Raw genomic sequence first — 24,881 nt, 5'->3', positions numbered from 1 at the left:
CCTCCACTGAACCTTGAAGTACTTGATGGTGCGACTTCTGGTACAACGCTCGACTTCCTCCAGGATGCGGATCAGCCTCTCACGATAAGTGAGGTCTGGTTGAAGGTCGATGGTTTGATGGTCAATGTCCTTATAATGATCTGCACGGTTCGGCGGTTGCAGGCACTTGTGAAGTTGTGACACGTGGAAGACGTTGTGCACACCCGAAAGTTCTGGAGGTAGCTCCAATTGGTAAGCAACTTCTCCATGCCTTGTCATGATCTTAAAAGGTCCAATGAACCTTGGAGCAAGTTTTCCCTTGACGTGGAAATGCTTGGTTCCCTTGAGAGGTGTGATGCGGAGGTACACCTGGTCTCCGGGTTTGAACTCCACTTTTCTGCGGTGAGAATCCGCATAGCTCTTTTGTCGCGACTTGGATGCCTTCAGATTTTCTCGGACAAGATGCACCTGGTCTTCTGATTCACCAAGAACTTCCGGCCTGAAAATCAATCCTTCACGAGTTTCGGACCAGTTGAGTGGGATGCGAAACCTCTGTCCATATAGCACTTCAAATGGGGCCATCTGGAGACTGGACCGATAGCTGTTGTTGTAGGAGAACTTAGTGAATGGCAGATAGTCTTCCCATTTGGTCTCATGTGCTAAGATACAAGGGCGGAGCATATCCTCAAGTATCTGATTCACTCGCTCTGTCTGTCCGCCCATCTGCGGGTGGAAGGCGGTGCTGAAGGAAAGCTTGGTTCCGAGAGCTTCTTGGAACTTCTTCCAGAATCTTGAGGTGAACTGCATGCCTCTATGAAATATAATGTCCTTGGGAACTCCATGGAGGCTCACAATACGCTCAATGTAGAGGCTAGCCAGCTTGTCGCCACCGTAAGTGGTGCTGACCGAAATGAAGTGATATACCTTGGTCAGATGGTCGACGATGACCCATATGGAGTCATGTCCACTGCTGGACCTAGGTAGACCGGTGACAAAGTCCATGCCGACTCGGTCCAACTTCCATTCAGGCACTTGGAGAGGTTGTAGCAATCCAGTAGGTCGTTGGTGCTCGCCCTTGACTCGCTGGCACACGTCGCACTTGGCGATATAGGAAGCTATTTCTCTCTTCATTCCATGCCACTAGAACCTTTCCCGGAGGTCTTTATACATCTTGGTGCCTCCGGGGTGAATGGAGTAGGGTGTGTCATGGGCTTCTTGTAGGATTAAATCCTTGAGTTCAGCCTTGTTGGGAACACATAAACATTTCGCAAACCACACGACTCCTTGCTCATCCACTAAGAATTCTGGGGCCTTGCCTTTGTGGATATTCTTCTTGATGCCTTCAATGCTCTTGTGCCCCTTCTGGTCCTCTTTGATGTCGTCGGCCAAAATGGGTTTGACTTTGAGGCTAGTTAGGAATCCTAGTTCAACTAGCTCGAACCCAATGCTTTCCAGCTCCTGATATAAGGCGGGTAGCCTTTCCTTGAGCGTAGCATTCAAGGTGCTGGCCTTCGAGTTTAAGGCATCGGCCACCACATTGGCCTTAGCGGGGTGGTATTGAATGTTGAGGTCGTAGTCTTTGATTAGCTCCAACCATCTTTGTTGCCTCATATTCAATTCCCTTTGAGTAAAAATATACTTCTAAATCTTATGGTCGGTGTATATTCCACGTTGCTTCCCAGAATGTAATGTCGCCATGTCTTCAGAGCATGCACTACTGTGGCCAACTCGAGACCATGAGTGGCGTAGTTCTCCTCATGCGGGCGAAGTTGCCGTGACAGGTAAGCCACAACCTTGTCATCTTGCATTAGGAAACCATTGAGCCCGGTTCTTGAGGCATCACAGTATATCACAAACTCCTTGCTGATATGCGGAGTAGCCAATACCGGGGCGGTAGTCAGTGTCTTGTACAATTCTTGTAAGCTTTCTTCGCACTCTGACGTCTATTCAAACTTCTTGCCCTTATTCAAGAGCTGAGTCATTGGTTGAGCGATGCGGGAGAACCCTTCCATGAACTTGCGGTAGTATCTCGCGAGTCCGAGGAAGCTTCTGACTTCCTTCACATCGATTGGCGACTCCCAGTTAGTTACCGTGGTAATCTTGGAAGGATCGAGTGCCAATACGTTTGCCGTCATCATATGACCCAAGAATCCAACTTCGTGCAGCCAGCGTTTGCATTTGCTAAACTTGGCCTAAAGTTGGTGCTTTCGATGCTTTTCCAACACTAGCCTGAAGTGCTGCTCATCCTCCTGTCCGAACTTGGAGAAGATTAATATGTCATCGATGAAGACGATGACAAACTTGTCCAGGTATTCCATGAAGAATTTGTTCATGAGGTACATGAAGTAGGCTAGATCATTGGTCAACCCAAATGACACAACTGTGCACTCGTATAGACCATACCGGGTCACGAATGTCGTCTTAGGTATGTCTTCGGGTCGGATATTCAGTTGGTAATATCCAGATCTGAAGTCGATCTTGGAGAATACCTTGGCACCATTTAACTGATCAAATAGGTCTTCAATCTTGGGGAGTCGGTACTTGTTCTTGATCATGACTTCATTGAGAGAACGGTAGTTGACACAGAGCCTGATAGTCCCATCCTTGTTGGACAAGAACAAAATAGGTGATCCCCAAGGTGATGCAATCGGACGAATGAATCCTTTCCCGAGTTTCTCATCCAACTGCTTCTTCAACTCTGCTAGCTCTTCGGATCCCATCCTATAAGGCTTCTTATAGATAGGCCTAGATCCGGGCATGAGCTAAATGATGAACTCGATGTCTCGGTTAGGAGGCATCCCTGGTAGCTCATCAGGAAAAATGTCCGGGTACTCACAGACTATTGGCACTCGGTCCAACTCTTTTTTCGATAGGCAATTGGCCTGAGGAACTTGAGTGGAGGTAGGCTCAGGGACATACTTGACTTTGACCCCTTGGTCGCTTCTCATGGTAATAGCCATTTTGGTGTAGTCGAATATGCTTTGGTGGCTGGCCAACCAATCCATTCCAAGGATCACGTCCAAGCCTTGTGACTTAATGACGATGAGATTTGTTGTGAAGCTTATCCCGTTAATGTTGATCCCGACTCCTCCACATCCTTGACTGGTCCTTAGCACTGCTCCTGGGGTATGTACTTCCATTTTCCCATTAAGGAGAGTAGGCTTCAAACCAAATTTTTCCGCAAACTTTTGAGTGACAAAAGAATGCAAGGCACCACAATCAAACAATATTGTTGCTGGGGTGGAGTTGACGAGGAACGTACCCAGAATGCAGTCCGGGTCTTCCTGTGCTTCTTCTACGGAGATGTGATTCACGCGTCCCCTGCTGTGGTACTGTTGGTTGCGGGGAGCTTGGTTCCTGCCTAACGCTCCTTGACCTTGTCCTTGATTAGGCGCATTGGGGCGCGGTGCATCGGGCTTCTTGTTGGGGAACTGCCTGGAGTAGTGCCTAGTCTGTCCACATCCAAAGCAGGTAACCTGCCCTGGGATTGCTTGTTGGCTTGGGGTTGTCTTGCTACTGGGGCTAGTAGTTCTGGCGGAACTTTGGTGCCTTGTACTGCTGTTGCTGGTAGTTGGTGTCGGATTTCGGGCTCCGCAAAACCCTAAGGATTAGAACACTGGGCGTGTACGAAGGTCTCACCTAACGATGGAAACGATGAAGGACTCGTTCGATGGCGAGGGGAACACAGAACACTACAGTTTACCCAGGTTCGGGTCGCTGTGAAGCGTAAAACCCTACTCCTGCTTTTGGTAGATTGCCTCTCATGGAGGTGGTGGATGAATTAGTAGAGTGTTCTTCGGACTCCGGAGACTGAACGACTAGGTGTATTGTTCTACCATCTGAATGAACTCCCCCTCTCAAGTATCCTACCCTCTCCATTCATTATAGCGGGGGCCCAGGTCCTCTTCCCTCATAGCTTCGGCGGGAAGGGATCCCACAATGGCCAAATTTGAAGGGGAGCAAGGGAACATGCTCCCCTGCCCAAAGGTGGTCTTCGCCTGCAAAGTAATTGTCCGCGCCGCTGAGACAGGCCCGTGGATGAGATTTGCCCCACTGGTGGGAGGCTGTGGCTTTGTTGCACTAGAAGGGAAACCTTTGGAAGATGCCTTTGGGAAACCGGTACGCTCCCGCCTCCTTTGCACCAAAGGGGAAACTGCCCTGTCCTGCCATCTACTGCTCGCTTGTCCTTTCCTGGCGTCACCCTTGACTCTTGAGGCTGGACCTTGCCTCGGAATCTCTGCCGCTCCGGAGAGGTCCTGAGGAGGCCCCCTGCGGGTCTTGATGCTACTCCTCCTCGTGAGGGGTTTGCCCCTCACAAGGGCCTTTCCTTGACCTAGGCTAGGCCCGTTGGTTTGCTCTGGTGAGCGGGCCCGCCCTGGGCCACAAGCTGGCAGGTCTAGGTACCTCCAATCCTAGAATGCCGACAGTAGCCCCCGGGCCCGTGGCGTGCTCGGGTTGACTTCAGGTCGGAGCCTCGCGGGGCAGCATGAGATGTCGTGGGACCCTAAATGCGTGTGGGCCAGGCCGGCGCGCGTCACGCGGCTGGTGTCTGGTTCTCCTTGTCCTCCATCTCTGCCCCCCTTTATTAGGTCCCCCGCTTGTAGCTTCAGTGCCTTATTGCTTTCCTTCTTCATCACTCGCCTTTCTTCTTAAGTCTTCGACTCGAAGTAGGGCCTCCAGATCCAGTGCCGCATAGTTCCTTGCTAGTCCAGCAATGACGCCCGCCAACAAGCAGAAGCCAGACGGGCATGGTCTGGCCCCGGCTTCTCCGCTCCTAGACTGCGCCCTCTCCAAGGACCCAGATCTCGTCCCAGTGCTTCCATGGACCGCGGCTAAGTCCAGCGAGCATGGGCGAAACCCTGATTTGGCCCAGAGCCGCACAAGAGCAGCCCGCGCCTGGGGAGGTATACCCCTTCTTCCTTCACAGTATTTATGCTGGGCTGGTGCCGCCTTTCTCTCGATTTTTCTCCGCTGTCTTGGACCACTATGGGATCCAAGCCCTTCATCTCCAACCCAACTCCATCTTACTTATGTCTGTCTTTGCCTTCTACCGCGAAGCTTTCCTTGGCGTGCTGCCTCCGGTTGCCCTCCTCCGCCACTTCTTCATCCTGCCCCTGCACGATGGCGCTCACTTGTCGCCATGCGTTTCCTTCGTGGCGGTCCAGAGCGGCAACGTGCTTCTGAAGGCCGGAAAGAAGGTGGAGAACTTCAGGAATAGATGGGTCCTTATGTGTCTCAAGGATGCCAACCCCCGGCTGGAAGAGCCGAAGGGGTTGTGGAAGAAGACTTTAGCATGGAGCTCGATGAAGCTCTCCGACCCTCGGGTCGTGCTCGTGCTGGAGCGCTTTTCCCATGCCATAAACGCTAGGATGCTGACCGGGGGAATGATAGTGAAGGAGTTCCTTGCGTAGCGCTTGGCGCCCCTTCAGGCACATTCCAGGCCCCTGTGGGATTACCGGGATGGCGACGACGAACTCCGTATTCGGTCCCAGGACCTCCCCGTGGAGGACGTGAGCAGGGTCTTAGGGATTCTGCTGGGCGGCGACCCTAGCAACCTTCCTGAGGCCCTGGGTCCGCTATATCGTCGTGACGGCCGGACCGATCTGGTCGCCGTGATGCCCGTCTTCAATGAGTGGGGGATTCTCCCAGCTGAAGGCTCTGGTCCGGTGGAGGTGTCATCCGGCGACACCTCTCGTGAGGGGGCTCGGAGAAGACCGTCGACGACCGCGCGGTGAGTGTGCCCCTCCCATCGCAATACGTCATTCTCTATGCGCTCGAGGATGATGGCGCCACTGATGATATCTCCATGGGACCCCCTTGCACCCGGCCAGGGCCTCCAGGGGTTTTGCGCCGACTCCGCGCACCACGCGTTCTGCGTGCGTGCGCGCTTCCCGGAAGCTCAGGGTTGAACCGCTCCCGGCGCTCCCCGCCTCTGCCGGCGAGAGATCCATGGCGCCGAGCTCGCCTCCCTCCGTGGGGGGGCCGTTTCCTCCGCCGTTACTGGGGCGGAGAAGAGGAAGAGATGGCGCGATGTCGAAGAGTAAGTTTCCTACTGGGGCGCGCCTTGTGTGTCTATTGTCCGTGCTTGGCTGATTTATTCCTTTCTATCTAGCGCCCAGTGATGTCGTCTCGCCGGGGGCAAAGAGGAAGAAGACGGTCACCAAGCAGAAGGGGGCTCTCGACGCTCCGCTTGCTCTCGTGGGCGTGTCGCTATCTGCGGGTGGGGAGGAGGAGGCTCGTGGGGCGGCCTCCCTGGCCTTGGTCACCAAGCCCCCCGAGCCCCCGAAGCATCCTGAGGCGACCGTGGGGATGCCGCTGCCCGGGGAACATACCTGCGAGGATCCCCACGCTACGTAGGTGTTGACGCCAGCAACTGTTGAGCAGTCTTCGGTGTCCCTTGTTCTTCGTGGCGCTGCTCCTCCGGTAGCGCTACTTGCGCCAGTGTTGCAGTCTCCTCGGGAGGGGGTCCGGAAGGCCTCGGTGCTCCTCCGGGGCATAATGGATGCGGCCTTCACTGCCCTGAATGGTGTCGAAGTTTAGATGAGGAAGGTCGAGGAAGAGGCCTTGGCCGCCCGCGCCATGCGTGAGGGGTGCTAAAGGAGGCCAAGGTTAGTGTCGAGCACTGTGAAGAGATGGAAGCCCTCCTGAGCGCCCTCCAAAGGGAACATGCCGAGCTGGTCGGGCAACGCCGCTTGTAGGAGGAGGAACTTAAGGCCCGCGAGACCAAGCTGGTCGCCCAGGAGGAAGAACTGTCTCGGAATGCGAGCCGCCTGGACATGGAACAAGTGCGCTTGGAGGGGCGGGAGAAGGATGTCACCACGAGGAACGCTCTCCTTGAGTTTCAGGAAAAAGCTCTCCCTGCGGCCGAGGAAAGAAAGGTCGCCGAGCTAGCTTGCTTCCCCGACGTCGAGCTAGGGCTTCGCAAAGCGCTCCACTCCCCCCGTTGGGGCGGGTTTGACGAGCCTCTTGCCACCCCGGAGGACGGCTTTGCCACGCTCGCTAAGGGGCTCGTCGCGGCGCTGGAGGCTGCCGTCACGTAGATGGACAAGATCTTGGAGAGCGAGTGATGTGACCTCTTCTTCGCGGCTGCGACTCGCGTCTTCAGTCACCTTCATCTTCGCGACCCCGGTTTCGATCTGAGCCCCGTGATCGTGTCGGCCCCTGCCGAGGCCCGAGATCGCACCATGGAGGCGGTGAAGGGTCATGTGGAGGCCTGGTGAGGAGGTTTGCCCGCGTCGCGTCCCCCTTGTCTCCAGGTACCACTGGAGCCGATGGCGGGGAAGACGATGCCTCTGACATCAATGACCAGCCCCCTACGGAGGGGGTGACCGGCGTCGGCTCCTCCTGATTCCTCACACATGTTATCTTACTGCAATGCACATCATGCCTCGTGGAGCCGCTAAACTTATTTGCGTTTTTTATGGACTAGGTCATGGTCTGCAATAATTGAACGTTTGAATGTTTTCCGCGCCTTGTTCATGTCATGTTTGCTTTGTTACTCTGCATCGGCAGGGCCCGCCTTGCGCGTACCTTCCCGCCATTGAACCAACCGGAAACCAAGGATGACCCAATGGGGGAAGGCGCTATGAGCGCAGTTAGGCTCCTTAGTCGCGATGATCAGGAGTCCCCTCTTGACGCGCGAGCTGACCTCATGAGGAAAACGTGGCGAAGATTCCAAAACTCGGAACACCTTCAACACTCCGCATCGACAGGGCCCGCTCCGCGCGTAACTCCCCGCAAGTGAACCGACGGGAAACCAAGGACGGCCCAAAGGGGAGAGTGGCTACGAGCGCAGTTAGGCCCTTGAGTCGTGATGCTCAGGGGTCCCCCTTGACGTGTGAGCAACTCCTATGCTCCTCCTAAGAAACCGATTATATAAGACTCTCGAACTCCTTCAGCACTCGACGTCTGCAGGGCCCTCCCTGCGCGTACTTCCTCGCGGTTGAACCGACTGGAAAAGGACGGCTCAAAAGGGAAAGGGGCTACTGGCGTAGTTCAGGCTCCTGAGTCGCGATGCTCAGGAGTCCTCCTTGATGTACGAGTGACTCCAGCATTCTTCCTAGGGGATCCAATGCGATTTGTCGAGTGCACTGGGCTCTGCGTCGGCAGGGCCCGCACCACGCATACCTTCTTGTGATTGAACATTCCAAGGATGGCCCAAAGGGGGAACGAGCTACGGGCACAGGTAGGCCCGTGAGTCGTGATACTCAAGGGTCCCCCTTGACGTGCGAGCGGCCCCGTACCTGCGGTTGTTTGCCCCACGCGCTGGGCATTGGCGAAGTCGCGACTGGACTTTGTTGATCTCCTTGCCAGCCGAGGGTGCCTCCGTTGATGGGCTGTGTTGATGCCAGCTGGGGGCATAGTCATTGGTGGACTGCATTGGTGCCAGCTGAGGGCGTAGTCATTGGCGGACTATGTTGATTGCCCCTATGTGTACCCAGCACGGAGCATAGGTCTTCCACTAGGCATGGGATGGACCGATTCGCGTCCTCGAGGGGGCCTGGGCGTATACAACCTCGGCTCATTATTACGTGAGAGTGTCACTGTGGAGGTGTATATGGGAGGTCACGAGGACACTATGACCGCGTGAGTGTCCCTACCCCCGAGGCATTGGGGCCTGATCTTCTCCCGAGCACAGAGCGTACGACTGTCACTAGGCTTGGGATGGACCCCTCCGCATCCTCGGGGGGCCCTGGGCGTATACAACCTCTGCTCGTTATTACGGGAGAGAGTCACGGTGGGGGTGTATATGGGAGGTCGCGAGGACGTTATGGCCTCGCGAGTGTCCCTTCCCCCGAGTGATTGGTGGACTGAGTTGACTTGGTTTGGATCATTGGCAAACCCTGCTAACTTCTTCTTCTTTGGGAGCGAGGTTGCATATCTGCATGGACAAACTTTAACCGGAGCACCCAAGCAGGGGGCCGACCGCTAGACAATATAATCAAGGCAGAAAGTTAGGATGCCAAACAGGTGAAATTGAACAACCAAAAGATGCATAAGCGAAAGTAGTAGCCGGGGAAAGTCCGGAGCTGGGGGAGGCCGCATGGCCCTCGGGTTGCCCACGGACGGAGTGAACCAAAAAGTTACCGCTGAAGTGTCGGAGGCTCCGTTGTCGCTTGATCTCTAGTCTCTGCAGTCGCGACCCTCACGTGTCCGCCGCCTCCCGAGGCTCGGGGCCTTCGCTTGGCCCGAGTATCTCCTCCTCCTCCTCGCGGTGACCCAGCAGGTGGGGTACGAGCATGGATTGCTGGAGCCTATGGTAAGTGGCAGTCGCGTTCGCCAGCCCGAAGGGCATGAAGGCACTGGCGCCCGGGTACTCCCACCGGTAGCCAGTCAACGTAGGCCAGAAGGGGCCGTGTCCTACGGCTATGTTGGCTGCGGACGCGTTGATGCAGATGCGGGGCTGGTCAACCGTGCCCACGATGGCGGCTGCGATAGGTCATGCAGGGCAGTCACCACATCGCATGGCCTGGGCCTCGCGAAGTTCTTGGATTGCTTTGATGACGGATTCGCGAGAGCTGGTCGGGCGTGCTCTAGAGCGCGCCCTCGGGATGTGCTTGAACGCCCCCTGTGCCTCACTGATCTGGCTAGGGGCCTCCCCGCTGGGAGCCCCCAGCTCTAACCCAAGAGGGGCGCCAAGTGTGCATCCCTATGAGATGGGGCCAGGGCTCCATCCCCGGGAACGGAACCCGAAGCCCCGAGGCACTCCGTGGGGAGGAGCTCCTTCTTCTTCTTGCGCGGGTCCTCGCGAGGCAGCTCATCGTCTTCATCGTCTGAGCGTTTCGCCGCCGTCGCGCGGTACGCTCGATCCAGTGCAGAGACGTCATCCTTTTCCTGAAAGGGAATTGTGATGAGGCAGCCGCTCCCCGGCATCTTCAGGACATTGTATCCATGGTGGACAACTGCCATGAACTTGGCGAGCACTGGGTACCGGAGGATACAAAAGGATATAATCCTCAGGAGGGGAAGCGACACGGCCAACCTCGTGAGGCTCTCCCTCGGGAGGCCGGCCTGTCTCCGTTGCCTCCGCAGCCTAGGAGGAGGGATGAAGACAGGCAAGGCGATGGGGCTGGGGGGCTTCCAGGAGGCCAGGGCAGTGGCTTCAATCCTGGGCGGCGCCCAGACCCCAGCGTCCAACCGCGCGTTCAATCAGTTTTCCCGGGAAGTGAATGCTGCCCTCTCAAGGCCTGAAGCAATGCATCTACTCAATTGGCCCTAGACCACCATTGCTTTTGACCCAAGCGACCAGCTCAGGTGCTCGTTCATGGCCAGCAAGATCCCAATGATGTGCGCCCCAACCATTAGCAACATCATATCCATTGCTTTTGACCCAAGCGACCAGCTCAGGTGCTCGTTCAGGTGGTAGGATCATGCTCAAATGCAAGGGCTCCGGAGGAGCCATCAGTAACATCATATCCATGATTTACCGAATACTCATGATCATATGCAATGGGAATAATACTCTACTTGGCATGCAAGTAATATTTTGCTCAAACATGGTCAAAGGGCAGCTTGCCTTGGTCAGCTAGGTATCCGGGGTCTTCGGGGTCTTCGAGTCCAACTCCTTTGTGAAACGTGGAATCTACCGTTCTAATAATAATAATAATAATAAAATAAGTATCTCACTCGAAAACAGAACACAAACTTACTTTAAAAATGTTATTTGATTCTGATAAATCTATATTATAGTTTTAAAAATGTTTGTCTCTCGTTTTGGTGAAAAGATTGTTTTTAAAATCAATTTAACAGGAGCTAAAGTATTCAAAATAAGCCTTATAATTATAACTATACAGAAAAGTTGTCACAAAAATTTGTATAACATCTCTATTAAATTCTACTCATTTTTAGAAGAACTGTGCTGGAAAAATAATTAATTTAAATTAAATAACAAACTCTACAAAAATATTTTAAAATAGATTAAAACAAAAATGGAATAGGGGCTCAGCCCTGGCCTGGCTAGGCCAGTGGCTCGGCCGGCCTAACTGGCCAACTGGCCAGCCAGCTAGCCAGCAGCCCAGGCGTGCGCGTCGTCACTTTCAAACCTGACGCGTGGGCCCCTGCGGTCACCTGCAGAGAGACGAGAGGGGGAGAGATAAGCCACCGACAGGTAGGGCACACCTGTCGGGGTCATCTTCCTCCTCTGGACAGAGGGGAGGGGAGGCACGCCGGCAGTGACACCGACGCCCTCATGCCTCAACGTCGGCAGGAATGGAACCAGCACGTTGCCGCCTAACTGATGGTGATCAAAGGGACGACGGGGAGGCCTTGAGTCACTGATACGTCTCAAACGTATCTATAATTTTTGATGGTTTCATGCTGTTATCTTGTCATCTTTGGATGTTTTATGTACCATTTATATCTTTTTTGGGACTAACTTATTAATTCAGTGCCAAGTGTCAGTTCCTGTTTTTTCTGTGTTTTTGGCTCTTTTCACATCTGATTTTGGAACGGAGTCCAAACGGAATAAAATCCCCGAAATGATTTTTTTCCCGAACGGAAGAAGATCAGGGGGCCTGTGGGCCAAGCCAGGAGGGCTAGAGGGAGCCCACAAGCCCCCACTTCGCCACCAGGGGGCGGCGGTGGTAGGGCTTGTGGCCTCCCTGGCGCCCCCCTGACATAGATCTTTGGCCTATATATTCCCTAAAATACAACAAAAATCAGGGCAGCCTCGAAAATACTTTTCCGCCACCGCAAGCTTCCGTTTCCGCGAGATCTCATCTGGAGACCCTTCCCGGCGCCCTGCCGGAGGGGACTTTGGAGTTGGAGGGCTTCTTCATCATCATCATCGCCCCTCCAATGACTCGTGAGTAGTTCACCTCAGACCTACGGGTCCATAGTTAGTAGCTAGATGGCTTCTTCTCTCTCTTGGATATTCAATACAAAGTTCTCCATGATCTTCATGGAGATCTATCCGATGTAATCTTCTTTGGCGGTGTGTCGAGATCTAATGAATTGTGGATTTGTGATCAGATTATCTATGATATATTTGATTCTTTGCTGATTTCTTATATGCATGATTTGATATCCTTGTAAGTCTCTCCGAGTCTTGGGTTTTGTTTGGCCAACTAGATCTATGATTATTGCAATGGGAGAAGTGCTTGGTTTTGGGTTCTTACCATGTGGTGACCTTTCCGAGTGACAGTAGGGGCAGCAAGGCACACATTGAGTAGTTGCCGTCAAGGGTAACAAGATGGGCTCTGTCATTGATATGAGATTGTCCATCTACATCATGTCATCTTGCTTAAGGCGTTACTCTGTTATTTTGGACTTAATACACTAGATGCATGCTGGATAGCGGTCGACGTGTGGAGTAATAGTAGTAGATGCAGACAGTATCGGTCTACTTGTTTTGGACGCGATGCATATAGATATAATGATTGCCATAGATATCGTAATGACTTTGCGCGGTTCTATTAATTGCTCGACAGTAATTTGTTCACCCACCGTCTACTTGCTTTCATGAGAGAAGCCACTAGTAAACACTACGGCCCCCGGGTCTATTCACGTCTATCGTTTACACCTCCACTTTTACTTTGCTTTGTTGCTTTCAGTTCTCACTTGGCGAACAATCGATAAGGGATTCACAACCCCTTCATCGCGTTGGGAGCAGGTTCTTTGTGTTTGTGCAGGCTCTTGTGATACTCTTTCACTGGATCGATACCTTGGTTCTCAAACTGAGGGAAATACTTACCATCGTTGCGCTACATCACACTTTCCGCTTCGAGGGAACACCAATGCAAGGCTCCAAGGCCACGGGGGAAATCCTTTGCATATTTGCCTAGGAAGTCCCTTAAGGCGTAGCCGTAGCAGAAGGATTCCTGGTGCCATCGACACACCTATTTCTGGCGCCATTGGAAGGTCTTCTGTTGCAGTAGCACTGCTGACATCAGTCACCGGCAATGAGGTGGCAGTGGTGAAGCCGATTCGGGAGGTGGTGGAAGTGGGTGCTACGGGCAGGGATTCGCTCGGGGGAGTGGTGGAGAAGCTCCCTGAGCTCACTACAATCACGTGGGAGGTGAGAGGAGCGCGAGAGCTGGCCCTTAGCTTGAGATCGACGGAGCTCCGAAGTAGCGGGGCCTCGGTCGATCTCGAGCACCGGAGCTCGATGTGCTCAAATGGGGTGGCTAGCGGCTCGATTTAGGCTCTGGAGGAGTGGAGTGAGGGTGCAGGAGCGATGGGGGCTATTTATAGGTCATCGACGGTGCACCGAGCGGGAAGCACCGATGGTTTTACCGTGGCTCGCAGGAGAGGCAGAGAGAGCTCGGGGTCGAAACCACGGTATTGCGGACGTTGTTTAGGAGAGAGAGCAAGGAGTGTGTGTGCTGCATGGCCGCGTTCTTATGGCCAAAGCTGGCGCGCGCGAGCACGCGTCACTCTGGTCAACAGAGAGGGGAGGAGGGGCCCTGAGGCTGCCCTGATGCTGGTGGGTTGTCGGGGATGTGGAGAGGCATCGAGGGGTGGACAGGCCGACGCTGGCCACCTTTTTCTCGGGTCCACCCTGTATCGCGCCGAGAGCGCAGTTTGGCATGCTGGCACGCTCTCGGGTGCTTTGGCTGTGGCTGGTGTGTCCTGCGGTTAGATTAGATGATCCCTAGCCGTTTGAGAGCCGAGAGACTCACTGTTAGTCAAAGGGAGTGGTTAAACAGGTAATGCCAAACTTGAGCGAGAAACTAAAATGAAGATTTTGGCTCTTCTGCTTGGAACCAGAGAGGGGCCACTCGTCTGCAGTTGAGGAGTGGTGCTGGCTGCTTGGACTATGAGTTTGGAGGAAAATGTATGGGCGTAGAGTGGGTTAAGAGCTGATTTACTACGCTACACTTCACCAATGATGATGACAGTTAACAGGATTAGGTTTGATGCAAAAATAGGATGTTCCACCAAATTTGAGCTCCATTGGACAAGTTTGGCAATGCAAACTTGAAATCACCCCCAAATGATCACTTATGTCCATTCAAAATGGAATGTGGGTAAATCAATCCCATCAAATCCAATTTTTGGCAGGGACTCCTCATTTAGGGTGTTGAGCACTCCTACAAAGTTTCAAGCTATTTGGAAAAAAACTTTGCTATGTAGAGTTGCTTCAACTTGATTATGGACACAAAGGGTTTTAGGATTATTTGGTGAACCAAACCACCTTGGAATGAGGTGAAACTTGGTATGGCCACAAAATATAGCTCGGGAAGAATGCTAGAATTTTCTGGGAATTTATTGGAGGAAATATTTCAAAAGGTCAAAACAGACATAATAGGTTTTCAAGGGTTCTCTCAAATATTTTGAAGATAAATACGGGTTGAAATCTTATGTATGGGAAATATGTGTCCTCTAATTATCTCCAAATTTTCTCTGGTTTTTCTATGGCAGAAAGGTATTTTTCCATCCAGAAACACCATTTCTGGCCTCAGAAAAGGACATGCAAATAAAATAGAAAATTATTTTGTAAAATAATTATTTTATGATATTGGAGAGTTATATTAGTGTCAAAACCAGAATGCAATCTTTGGATGAAGGCACTCCCTTGAAATCAGGGACTTGTAGTGCAAACCCAAAGCAAGGTTATGAAATATTCAAAAATGAAAAAAGGGTTTGTATGAAAGTATCCTATTATAAAAATTTGTTTTTGGATCCACCCATCAAACATACACACAAACAATGGCAATCATGGCACTCATGGCACTTGGTTAAAATATTTTAATAAACTCAGATTTTGAAAAGGCTACAGTTAAAGTGAGGTAAAAACAGGGTGTGACACCAGTGCCAAGTGCAATTTGTTATGTTCTGCATGCTTTGTCCTTTCATGAATACTCCACCAAACAAAGTCCAAATACCCTGAAACTTTTTGATGATATTTTCTAGACAAAAATAAGACCTGGAAGCTTCGGAGGGAGACCGGAGGCCACATGGGGTGGGTCCAAGCCAACAGGGCACGTCAAGCGGGTGGTCGCGCCGTGATGGCTTAGGTCCACCTTCCATGGCCTCTGGCCCTGATCTCTTCACTATAAATTCCAATATATTTGGAAAACCCTACAGAGCCTCCCAAAACACTTTTTTCGCTGCCACAAGTTTTTGTTCCACTATGTGCCATCTGAAACCATGTTTCGTGGCCTGTCGGAGGTGGTACCGATCAGGGAGGGCCTCTACATCAACCTTGTTTCTCCCATGGTGATGTTTGAGTAGTTCACCACAGACGTATCGGTCCGTAGTTAGTACCTAGATGGCTATCTCTCTCTATGTTCTTCATTACCAAGATCACCGTGATTCCCGCGGTGATCTTTCTTATGTAATCACTTTTGTGCGGTGTGTTTGTTGGGATCCGATCAATGGTGGGCTTATGTTTTAATTATTCATGAATATTTTTTGAGTATTCTATGAATTTTTATATGCATGATTGTTATAGCTTCGTGATTCTCTCCAATCTATCGGTTTGCTTTGGCTAACTAGATTGATTTATCTTCCATGGGAGAGGTGCATTGTAGTGGGTTCAATCTTGCAGTGCTCAACCCTAGTGACAGAAAGGGACATGACATGTATTGTTTTGCTTCCATTAAATGTGAAACGATGGGATTTATTCACATTAATTGAATTTACTTTGTCTACATCATGTAATCATCCTCCAAGCTTTACTCTATTTTTACTTAATACTCTAGAAGCATGCTGGATAGCGGTCGATGGGTGGAGTAGTACTCGTCGATGCAAGGAGAAGTTGATCTACTTTCTTATGGAATTGATGCCTATATACATGATCATATTTGTGAATAAATGCTACGTGAATATCTGGTTTTCTATCAATTGCCAAATAGTAATTTGTCTACCCATCGTATGCCTCCTTTGAGAGAGAAGCCTCTAGCGTAAACTATAGCCTCCGGGTCTCCTCACAAATTTATTTACAAAAACTCTAAATACCTTGTTTCCATTATTGACTTTCATTTTATTTTAAATATATATTTATCAAACTATCTATCTAATACTACTTATCGATTGCGAGTAACGAGTTCAAGTGCATTGTCAGCCATCTTGCCGCGTTGGGTGCAAGTGTGTTCTCTTTTGTGTGTAGGCGCTGAAGATAGGAAATTGGGTGGTCCTCCTATTAGTTCGATAACCTTGGTTCTCAATGAGCAAAATACTTACCTCTAATGTATTGCATCATCCCCTCCTCTTTAGGGAAATCCCAACGCGGGTTACAAATATCGGGAAGGATTTCTGGTGCCGTTTCTTGGGAGTATCACCAAATTTATATCAAGTACCTTCTCACAAAATATCATTCACCTTTTCTCCTTTTTATTTGCTATTACATTTTTCTTTCTATAAAAATCAAAAATTCAAAAATATTTATCTTTTCTAGTTTACGTGTTTGCTTGTTGCTATGGCTAGTTCTTCCTTTGTTTCGTCTACTTCACTTTAAACAAAGGGGATAGAAAATTTAAAAGATGCTTGGCATAGGATTTGCAATGCTTAAAATAGATCAACACATAAGTAATCGACCAATATATTGCTTCAGAATTTTTATATGGGTACTACTACTTATAGATTTGTGCTTGACACTATTACTGGTGGTAATTTCTTAATGAGTCAAAATTTGGATGCTTTCAAAACCATGGAAAATCTAGTGGGATAACCACCTATCATTATTAATGATACTACTTTAACTTTGCTACATTTTATGTGAAGTCTAGAGATTATTAAAAATAAAATTGCCACTAAAGAACAAATTGAGGAGTTGGATAAAAAGATTCATAATCATATCACTCAATTTGGATCAAAGGTAGGAATTACTTTGAAAGCATTAAAGGAGAAAGTTACAATTGTTAATGAGCGGGTAGAGCAAGGATTTAGTAGAACTTATAAAATTGAGGAAGTCATCGTTAAAATTGGTTCCACTTTCACTTCCTCTAAAAGTAATGCTAGTACCTCTCAATGGAATAATTCCAAGGTTATGTATGTCCTCAAGAATACTAGTATCACTCATATCAAAAGAAATGAGGATCTTTAAATGATTAGTGTGCATCCTAGTTTTAGAAACTTAATAATAGACCATGTAATCAAGCCTCTTATTTTTCCTAAGAAGCATGGTTGTGTGATTGAGGATCTTGATAATGAGGATGATATCACTTGAAACGATGAATCATGCCTAGCTAGGAGCATAAAACAATAGCACGTGTTGGCAAGCAACCCAATAGTTATCTTATTTTTCTTGTTGTACTTTATGTTTGTGTGAGTTAACATGATTATTGCTACTGTAATGATTGTTTTTAATATTTAAATTAGTGTTTGCACCAAGTAAAGCCTTTAGGGGAGATTTCGATGATAAGTAAAATTGATATGGTGCAAAAACTGAAACTTTTATGTCCAGTGCAGAATTTCTATGATTTTACACGACTTCATTTTTATCTGAATTTTTTACACAAAATTGGTATACAAATTACCCATGTTGTCCGAATTTTTCAGAATTTTTGTAGTTACAGAAGTATGGTGTTTTGCAGATCACTACATATTATTTTGTTCTAGAAAGGCTCTGTTTTCCTTGCATAGTTTGCTTGGTTTGATAATGCTATGTATTATATCAGGGAGTATAAGTCATAGAGAAGTTAGAAAACAGTAACTTATGAAATAATAAAATATAAATCAATTTATAACTGTACCTCAAGTTTATGATTCGCCTATCGTACTAACGGATCTCACGAGTTTTCTGTTGAGTTTTGTGTGTTGAAGTTTTCAAGTTTTGGGTGCGATCATGATGGAAGGAATAAGGAGTGAAGAAGAGCCTAAGCTAGGGTGTGTCCAAGGCACCCAAGGTAAATTCTATGAATACTCAATCGTCTGAGCTTGGGGATGCCCCCGAATGCATCCCCTCTTTTGTCTCAATCCATCGGTATGTCACTTAGAGCTACATTTTTATTCATCACATGATATGAGTTTTGCTTGGAGCATCGTGCATGATATTTTGGTTTTGTTTTAGTTTTCCACAATTATTGTTTGTTGGACACACCTACTTGACAGAGACATATGTTCACCATGATTTGTTAGAATACTCTATGTGCTTCACCTATACCTTTTGACCTAAGCAGGTGCTCTAGTGCTTCACTTATATCTTTTAGAGCATGGTGGCATATAGATTTTATAGAAATAATTGAACTCATGTTTTTAACTTAATTTTTTTTGTGAGTTAAATAAATAGTGATGGTTATTTGCATGCATTATAATACTAGTCCAAAAGTAATAGTAATTCAAGGTGTGCATAATCAAAACCTTCATGTAGCACATAAAAGAGAAATTGTGGATTAATTTTATTGATGTAATATTATGAAAGGGTGTGAGTGCATGCTTGTTTGTTACTATAAATATCGATAGTTAAAGGTTGTTAACTTACTGTTCATCGAGATATTGGTTATGGCATGGTGATGATGTGTGAGCATCCTTATTCCTCGTTTAAATCCTAGTGTTGTTTAGGTCAGGGGCATGCGAGTAGTACTTTGCTTTGAGAGAGCTAATAAAGTTTTGAAATAAGTATGTGAGTTATTTATGACAAATGTGAATCCATGTATATACGCACTCTCACCTCTCATATTTGTTAGCCTCTTCGGTACCATGCATTGCCCATTATCACCCCAAGGATCAGTGCAAACTTCATAGGTGCATCCAAACACCGTAACATGATACACTCTTTTGCACATAAGCCACCTCATATCTTCCTAAAAACATCCACAATATTTGCCTATCATGGCGTTTCCATAGCTATCCTGAGATATATTGCCATGCAACTTCCACAGTTACGTCTGAAGACTTGTGTGTTCATAGTCATATTGCTTTGCATGATCATATAACTGACATAGTATTTGTGGCAAAGCCACCCTTCATCATCATTTACATGTTATGCTAGATAATTGCACATCTTGGTACACTGCCATAGGCATTCATATATATAGAGTCATCTTGTTTAGTAGTTTTTCATATCGAGTTGTAAGTAGATAGAAGTGTGATGTTTTTCATTATAAGAGCATTGTCTCAATGAGGAAAGGATGATGGAAACAATGGTTCCCCCACAAGTTCGGATGAGACTCTAGAGAAAAATTAAATAAATAAGAAGAAAAAAAAAGAAAAAAATAACGAAAAATAAAAAATGAATGAGAGAAATGAGAGAAGTGACAGTCCTACTACCTCTTTTTCTACACTTGTGCGTCAAAGTTGCACCATGTTTTTCGTAATACTCTCATGTTTTTTCATTTTCAAATGCTAGTGGGAATCTTTCATTATAGAACTTGGCTTGTATATTCTGATGATGGGCTTCCCCAAACACGTGAGGTCTTCATGAGCAAGCAAGTTCGATGCACACCCACTTAGCTTCAGTTCGGTTGCATGGCAATTCCTACTCCTCGCATTGATATTGATTGATGGGCATCTCCATGGCCCGTTGATCCACCTAGTTGATGCGAGCATTTCTTATCCACTTTTAGGTGGGAAAAATGGTAGACTTAAGCGAGGCGGTTGGCATTCGCCTAATGCCTAGGTGGTAATATAGTTTATACTATCAGGGTGTATATGTGGTTGAAATATGTGTGTTATCTTAATTCAGGGCATATATATGCATTAACTACCATCTACTTTCGTTGGAATATAGATCATTCGGCATATTGGTACAATATGGTATGATTTCTCCCTTGGGTAAACAATTTGTGGCTTGCCGTGTATAGACTTCCGCTTATGCCGTGGGCGAGGTGTCGAGCCATCGCCTAGCGCCTAAGCATGCCTAAGCGCCTTTTAGGCACTGCCTTTTCAAATTTAGTAGTTTTACCCCTTTTAAACCTACCACCATATTTTATTCCACCTATATGCTATGTCCATGGTTCACTCTCATGTATTGAGTGAGGTATAAAATGTTGAAGCGCGTTAAAAAGTACGATCTAATTTCTTGGCTTGACACAGTGGTACTTGACATTTGTATTTATGTGGTGAAGATGGAGCCATGCCATGCAATGCTAATATGATAAACTAAACGGGGGCTAAACATTCTTTAAGGATGTATATTTTGAAAGTTGATGATTATGTTACTCATGTTTATGGATATTACTATGTTAATGTTTGTTGATTCATCGTTTCTCAGAGACTACATATTGTGTATCATGTCACATAAAAAATTCATTTTTTATCATTTGTCTACTTGAGAACGAGTAGTAATTAAGCTTGGGGATGCTGATACGTCTCCAACGTATCTATAATTGTTGATTGTTCCATGCTATTATATTATTATACTAGGATAGTTTTTACGCATTTACTTATTAGTTTACATTACTTTTTAGCACTAACTATTAACCCAATGCCAAGTGTGAGTTGTTGTTTTCTACATGTTTTTGGCCTTTGAGGAATACTATAACAAACGATGTTCAAATACCCCAAATCTTTTTGATAAATTTTACTCAATAAAAATAAGACCTCGAAGTTTCGGAGGGAGACCGGAGGCCACACGGGGTGGCCCCAAGCCAACAAGGCGCGCCTAGGGGGGTGGTCGCGCCCTGATGGTGTCGGGACCCCGATCCTAATCCATAGGAATCGAGTCTGTAACACATCGCATCCCTTTGCGGTCTCACACACGGTTAACCCCACGGCTGCAGCCTTACCTTAGCCGGGACCGTTTGCGCCTTTTGACTCACGTATGCAATTATGTCGCTAGCATTCCAATGACAAAGAACCCGTATCGACATGTCTAATCATAAACCAAAGTGGCAGTTCCGCACAGGGACAGACATACATGACCCAGCAAAGCAGGTGTCGATCACCAGCGAATGTAGACGAGTCGTAGCAAGCTACAAGGACTCCATTACATCGCGTGACATTTCTCCAAAGAGGACAGAGACAGCAGCTAAGAAGGACACATGCCGGTCAACCAATGTGTCCGGAGCAGTAGCGAGCTACCATGGCTCGTTGGATCACAAAGGGGCATTTCCCTGTAAGGAGTGCTACTAAAGTTTACGGCTAGGTAATCGAACCCCATACATATCAAGTACGACACACGTACGCATGGCATACTGATATGTATAGATACATCGATGGCATCACAACGTAAACATAAACATACAAGCTTTATTTAAGAGGCTCGGAAGAGCCACACACATAATGTTACACATAAGGGTCTCACGACCCATCATAGCAGACATTCAGTTACAAGCCAGCGGAAGTGTTTAAAACTGTCTGAGTACAGACAGGTGAGACTAGAAGGCACATGGCCTGACTATACTACAGACCCAACCTAGGGCCAGATCGTAGCTGGGACACCAGCTACTCGTCGTCGTCGATGTCTAGGAAGAACCCTCTGTTAGGGTCATTAACAACCTCTGCAACAATTATTAAACAAACATGAGTATGGAGGTAATCAGCAAGACTTTAGGATAACTATCTACTCATGCAATGTATCAACAAGGAATTGTGGGGTTTCATGCAGAAAGCCAGCTTTTGACTCGTGGCTAGACAACTTACATTTTTAAAACAATTTTTTTACAACTTGATTTCTCGCACACGAGTCCACTAACACCACAACAATACTCCATCGTGGAATCATTCCGTCTCCATACGGAAATGCCGTCCACGATACTCACGCTTATCTTGACAATTTTATGAGTAGTCATTGAAGTTATCTATGAACAACATATGTCTCCAAGTAGTCCATATCCGCGGACGCCGCTATTCGAATAGATCATAACCCTGCAGGGGTGTACTTTGTCACACACGCTCTCGCCACCTATCGCCATGTGCACGTCATGCACCTCGGCAACCTTCAAGCGGAAGCCCAGCAAGGGAGTCGGCCACGACCATTAACCACACTAGTACCTAGTCCAGGTCTATTGCCTATCTGAGGGTAACCCGCACGGATGTCCGGCCGAAGTTTCCGCCACGGCCCCAAACGATGTGCGCAGGGTTCCCAAGCCCACCATCCGGGAGCCACTTGGTACACCGTGCCACTGCCTACCGTATCACATCCCACCTCTCAGGTCAGCGCTATGCACGGCCTCCAGCATGACTATAAACACCAGAAACTACTTGCAACTCCTGGACCGAGTACTAAGCGATTAATAAGTCGAGAGGGTCAATTAAGTATCCTAACGTGTGGTAGTATCTAGTCTTGGATTACATACACGGAACTCAGTTCCTAAGGAGGGTTCCAATGAAACAACCCGCCATGTACTCCTACATAACCTTTCACCGGTACCTTTACCAAATCAGGTTCAACACACCGCCTTTACTTACTGAACGCATTCTCACAATTCTGTTCATCTCCCAGATGACAGACCAAACACAACTCTAAGCATAGCATGCATAGCAGGATAAGGCACATCATGGCTCAAGCAACTACCAGGTATGCTAGGTTGTAAGGTTCAGCTATTTACTGTGACAAGGATAGGTCATGCAAAGGAAGTGGGTTCAACTAACGTGGCGAAAGCATTTGAAGCATTTGATCCTAATGCAATAAGTAAGTGCAGGAGCGAGAACATGGCATTTATCGGGATGATCAAAATGGTTGCTTGCCTTGTTGCTCAGAGGAGGGACAATATCCGTCAGTCGGATATTCGGTGGAATCCGGAGGAGCGGAGCCTACCGAAAAGACTGACAACAATCAATAACAAGCATATGCAACAAGATGATGCATGAGCATGGCATGAGGATGCAAAGTGGTATACTATTATAGCTAACATTTATTGGGTTTGAAGTTGATTTGAATCAAATTCAAATATTACTTCAAACGAGGTATTCTCGGATACCATTTTAATTGATTCGACCTGATGCTCAGATCAACTTGCTTTTAACATGCATGGAAATGACATGTTAGGTTGCTGGTGTGTGATTTGGATAGTGTTTGATCATATCATTTGAAGTGGAATTTAAATAATTTCCAAATTCCATCTCCAAAGTTTTTATAAGAGTTAACTTATTCACTAATCTATATGTTTGGGTTCAGTAACATTTTCAAACAGATTCCTTCAATTTTTCTGATACTTTTTCATATATAAATTATTTTCATTAGACTTACAGATTATTTTCTATGATTTTTAGAAGTTTTTAGACATTTCTGGAATTATTTTTATATTAGAAATTCCTTTATTGCGTCACAGTGACGTCTCTGGTCAACAGAGGCTGGGCCAAGTCAAACCTGACCAGTGGGGTCCACTGGTCAGTGACCAGGGGCTAATCCCCGAGTTGACCAGCCCCTAACTAGGGTTTGAACCACCCTGGGGCCCACTTTCAGTGGCTAGGGGGGGTGTTTAGTGGGTAATTAGGCTGACCATGTCGGGCCCCACCGGAATATGGCCGGCGGCGACCACGGGCGCGGCGGAGGACTCGCCGGAGTTGATCAAAACGGCGCTACAGGCATCGGTTTTGAGCGTGGTTTAGTGCTACGGCTAGCTAGCGAAGCACCGCGTCTAATGGGAGAGGAGCTGGACCCAGTGGTCACCGGAATCCATGCAGGCGACGAGGTCAGCGGCGGCTGCGGCTGGGGCATCATCGGGAGTGGCGTTGCGAGACGCTAGCGAGCTGGGAGAGGGTCCCTACGGCATCTACAGAGCTCCAGGAGCTCATTTCTGAGCTCGGTCTCGTGAACGGAATACCACAACGACGGCAACGACATGGCCGGCGATTAGGACCTTCGGGCTCCGGCGGCTAACGGGGTTAGAGGAGGGTAAGGCATCGGGAAGAGGGGGAACGGGAAGAGGAGCTCACGGCGGTTCTTCTAAGGCCGCCGGCAGGGTCGAGGAGGACCGGGAGGTGACGAATCGACGGCGACCGGAGCTTTGGGGAGAGAGAGATCCGAGAGGGGGAAGGGGAACGAGAGGCAGAGGGGAGGAGATAAGGCCGCGGGGAGGAGGAGAAGAAGGCCCAGGGCGTCGCGCTCGCGCTCCTGGAGGCCTCCAGCGGCGAGCAGGCAGGCAGGAGGTGGCCGGGGCTTGGCCGCCGTGCTCATCTTCTCCTCTTCCTACTGGCAGGAGGAGGAAGATGACCGGGGAGCCCCTGGTGGACTGGGCCGGCGACAGATAGAAGGTAAGCCTTTCCTTTCTCTTTTTCTTCTGTTTTATTTACTCACATTGTTTCCCATTTATTTTGGCTTCACAATCAAACTATAAATAGTTTGAAAAATGCTAGGGTGTTAGTTGGAATATTTCCAATCACCCATAAAGTTTTCAGCATTTTTGAAAGCTATTTATCTTTGAATTCAAATTTAAAACTTGAAAACAGTAGTCTTTTGCATTTATTTAAAATGCCAAAAGTATAAAGGAAATGGTTTCCTTCATTGCTTATTTGTTTTCAAGAATTATCAGAAAATTTAACTTTTCTTGAGGACATTTTGGGTTCATTGATTTGAATAAATTTATAATTCCTTTGAATTAAGAAGTGGCTAGGGTTTTGAGTTTCCCTTGACCACTTAATTTGGTCTTGTTGCCATTTTCTTGGATGCAATGCAAAGAAAATATGAGCACAATGCTAAACCTTGGCTAGGGCTCCAGGGATGTGACAGATGGCTTGGGGGCCCCTACCATATTCTCTGGCCCTGATTTCTTTGCTATAAATTCACATATATTGGGAAAACCCTAGAGAGCCTCCTGAAACACGTTTAGCATCATCACAAGTCTCTATTCTGTTCTGTTCCCATCTAGAGACTTGATCTGGTGCCCTATCGGAGGGGGTCGATCACGGAGGACCTTTACATCAACCGTGTTGCTCCCATGGTGATGCGTGAGTAGTTCACCAGCGACCTACGGGTCCGTATTTACTACCTAGATGGTTATCTCTCTCTATATATTCTTCATTCCCGTGGTGATCTATCTTATGTAATTACTTTTCTGCGGTATGTTTATTAGGATATCATGAATTATTGGTTTATGTTAAAATTATTGATGAATAATGTTTGAGTCTTATCTTAA

The sequence above is a fragment of the Hordeum vulgare genome, chromosome 2H (assembly GCF_904849725.1).
Source record: "Hordeum vulgare subsp. vulgare chromosome 2H, MorexV3_pseudomolecules_assembly, whole genome shotgun sequence".
Classification (NCBI taxonomy): domain Eukaryota; kingdom Viridiplantae; phylum Streptophyta; class Magnoliopsida; order Poales; family Poaceae; genus Hordeum; species Hordeum vulgare.
The sequence above is the reverse complement of the archived record's forward strand: the minus strand, read 5'-3'. Positions refer to the sequence as shown.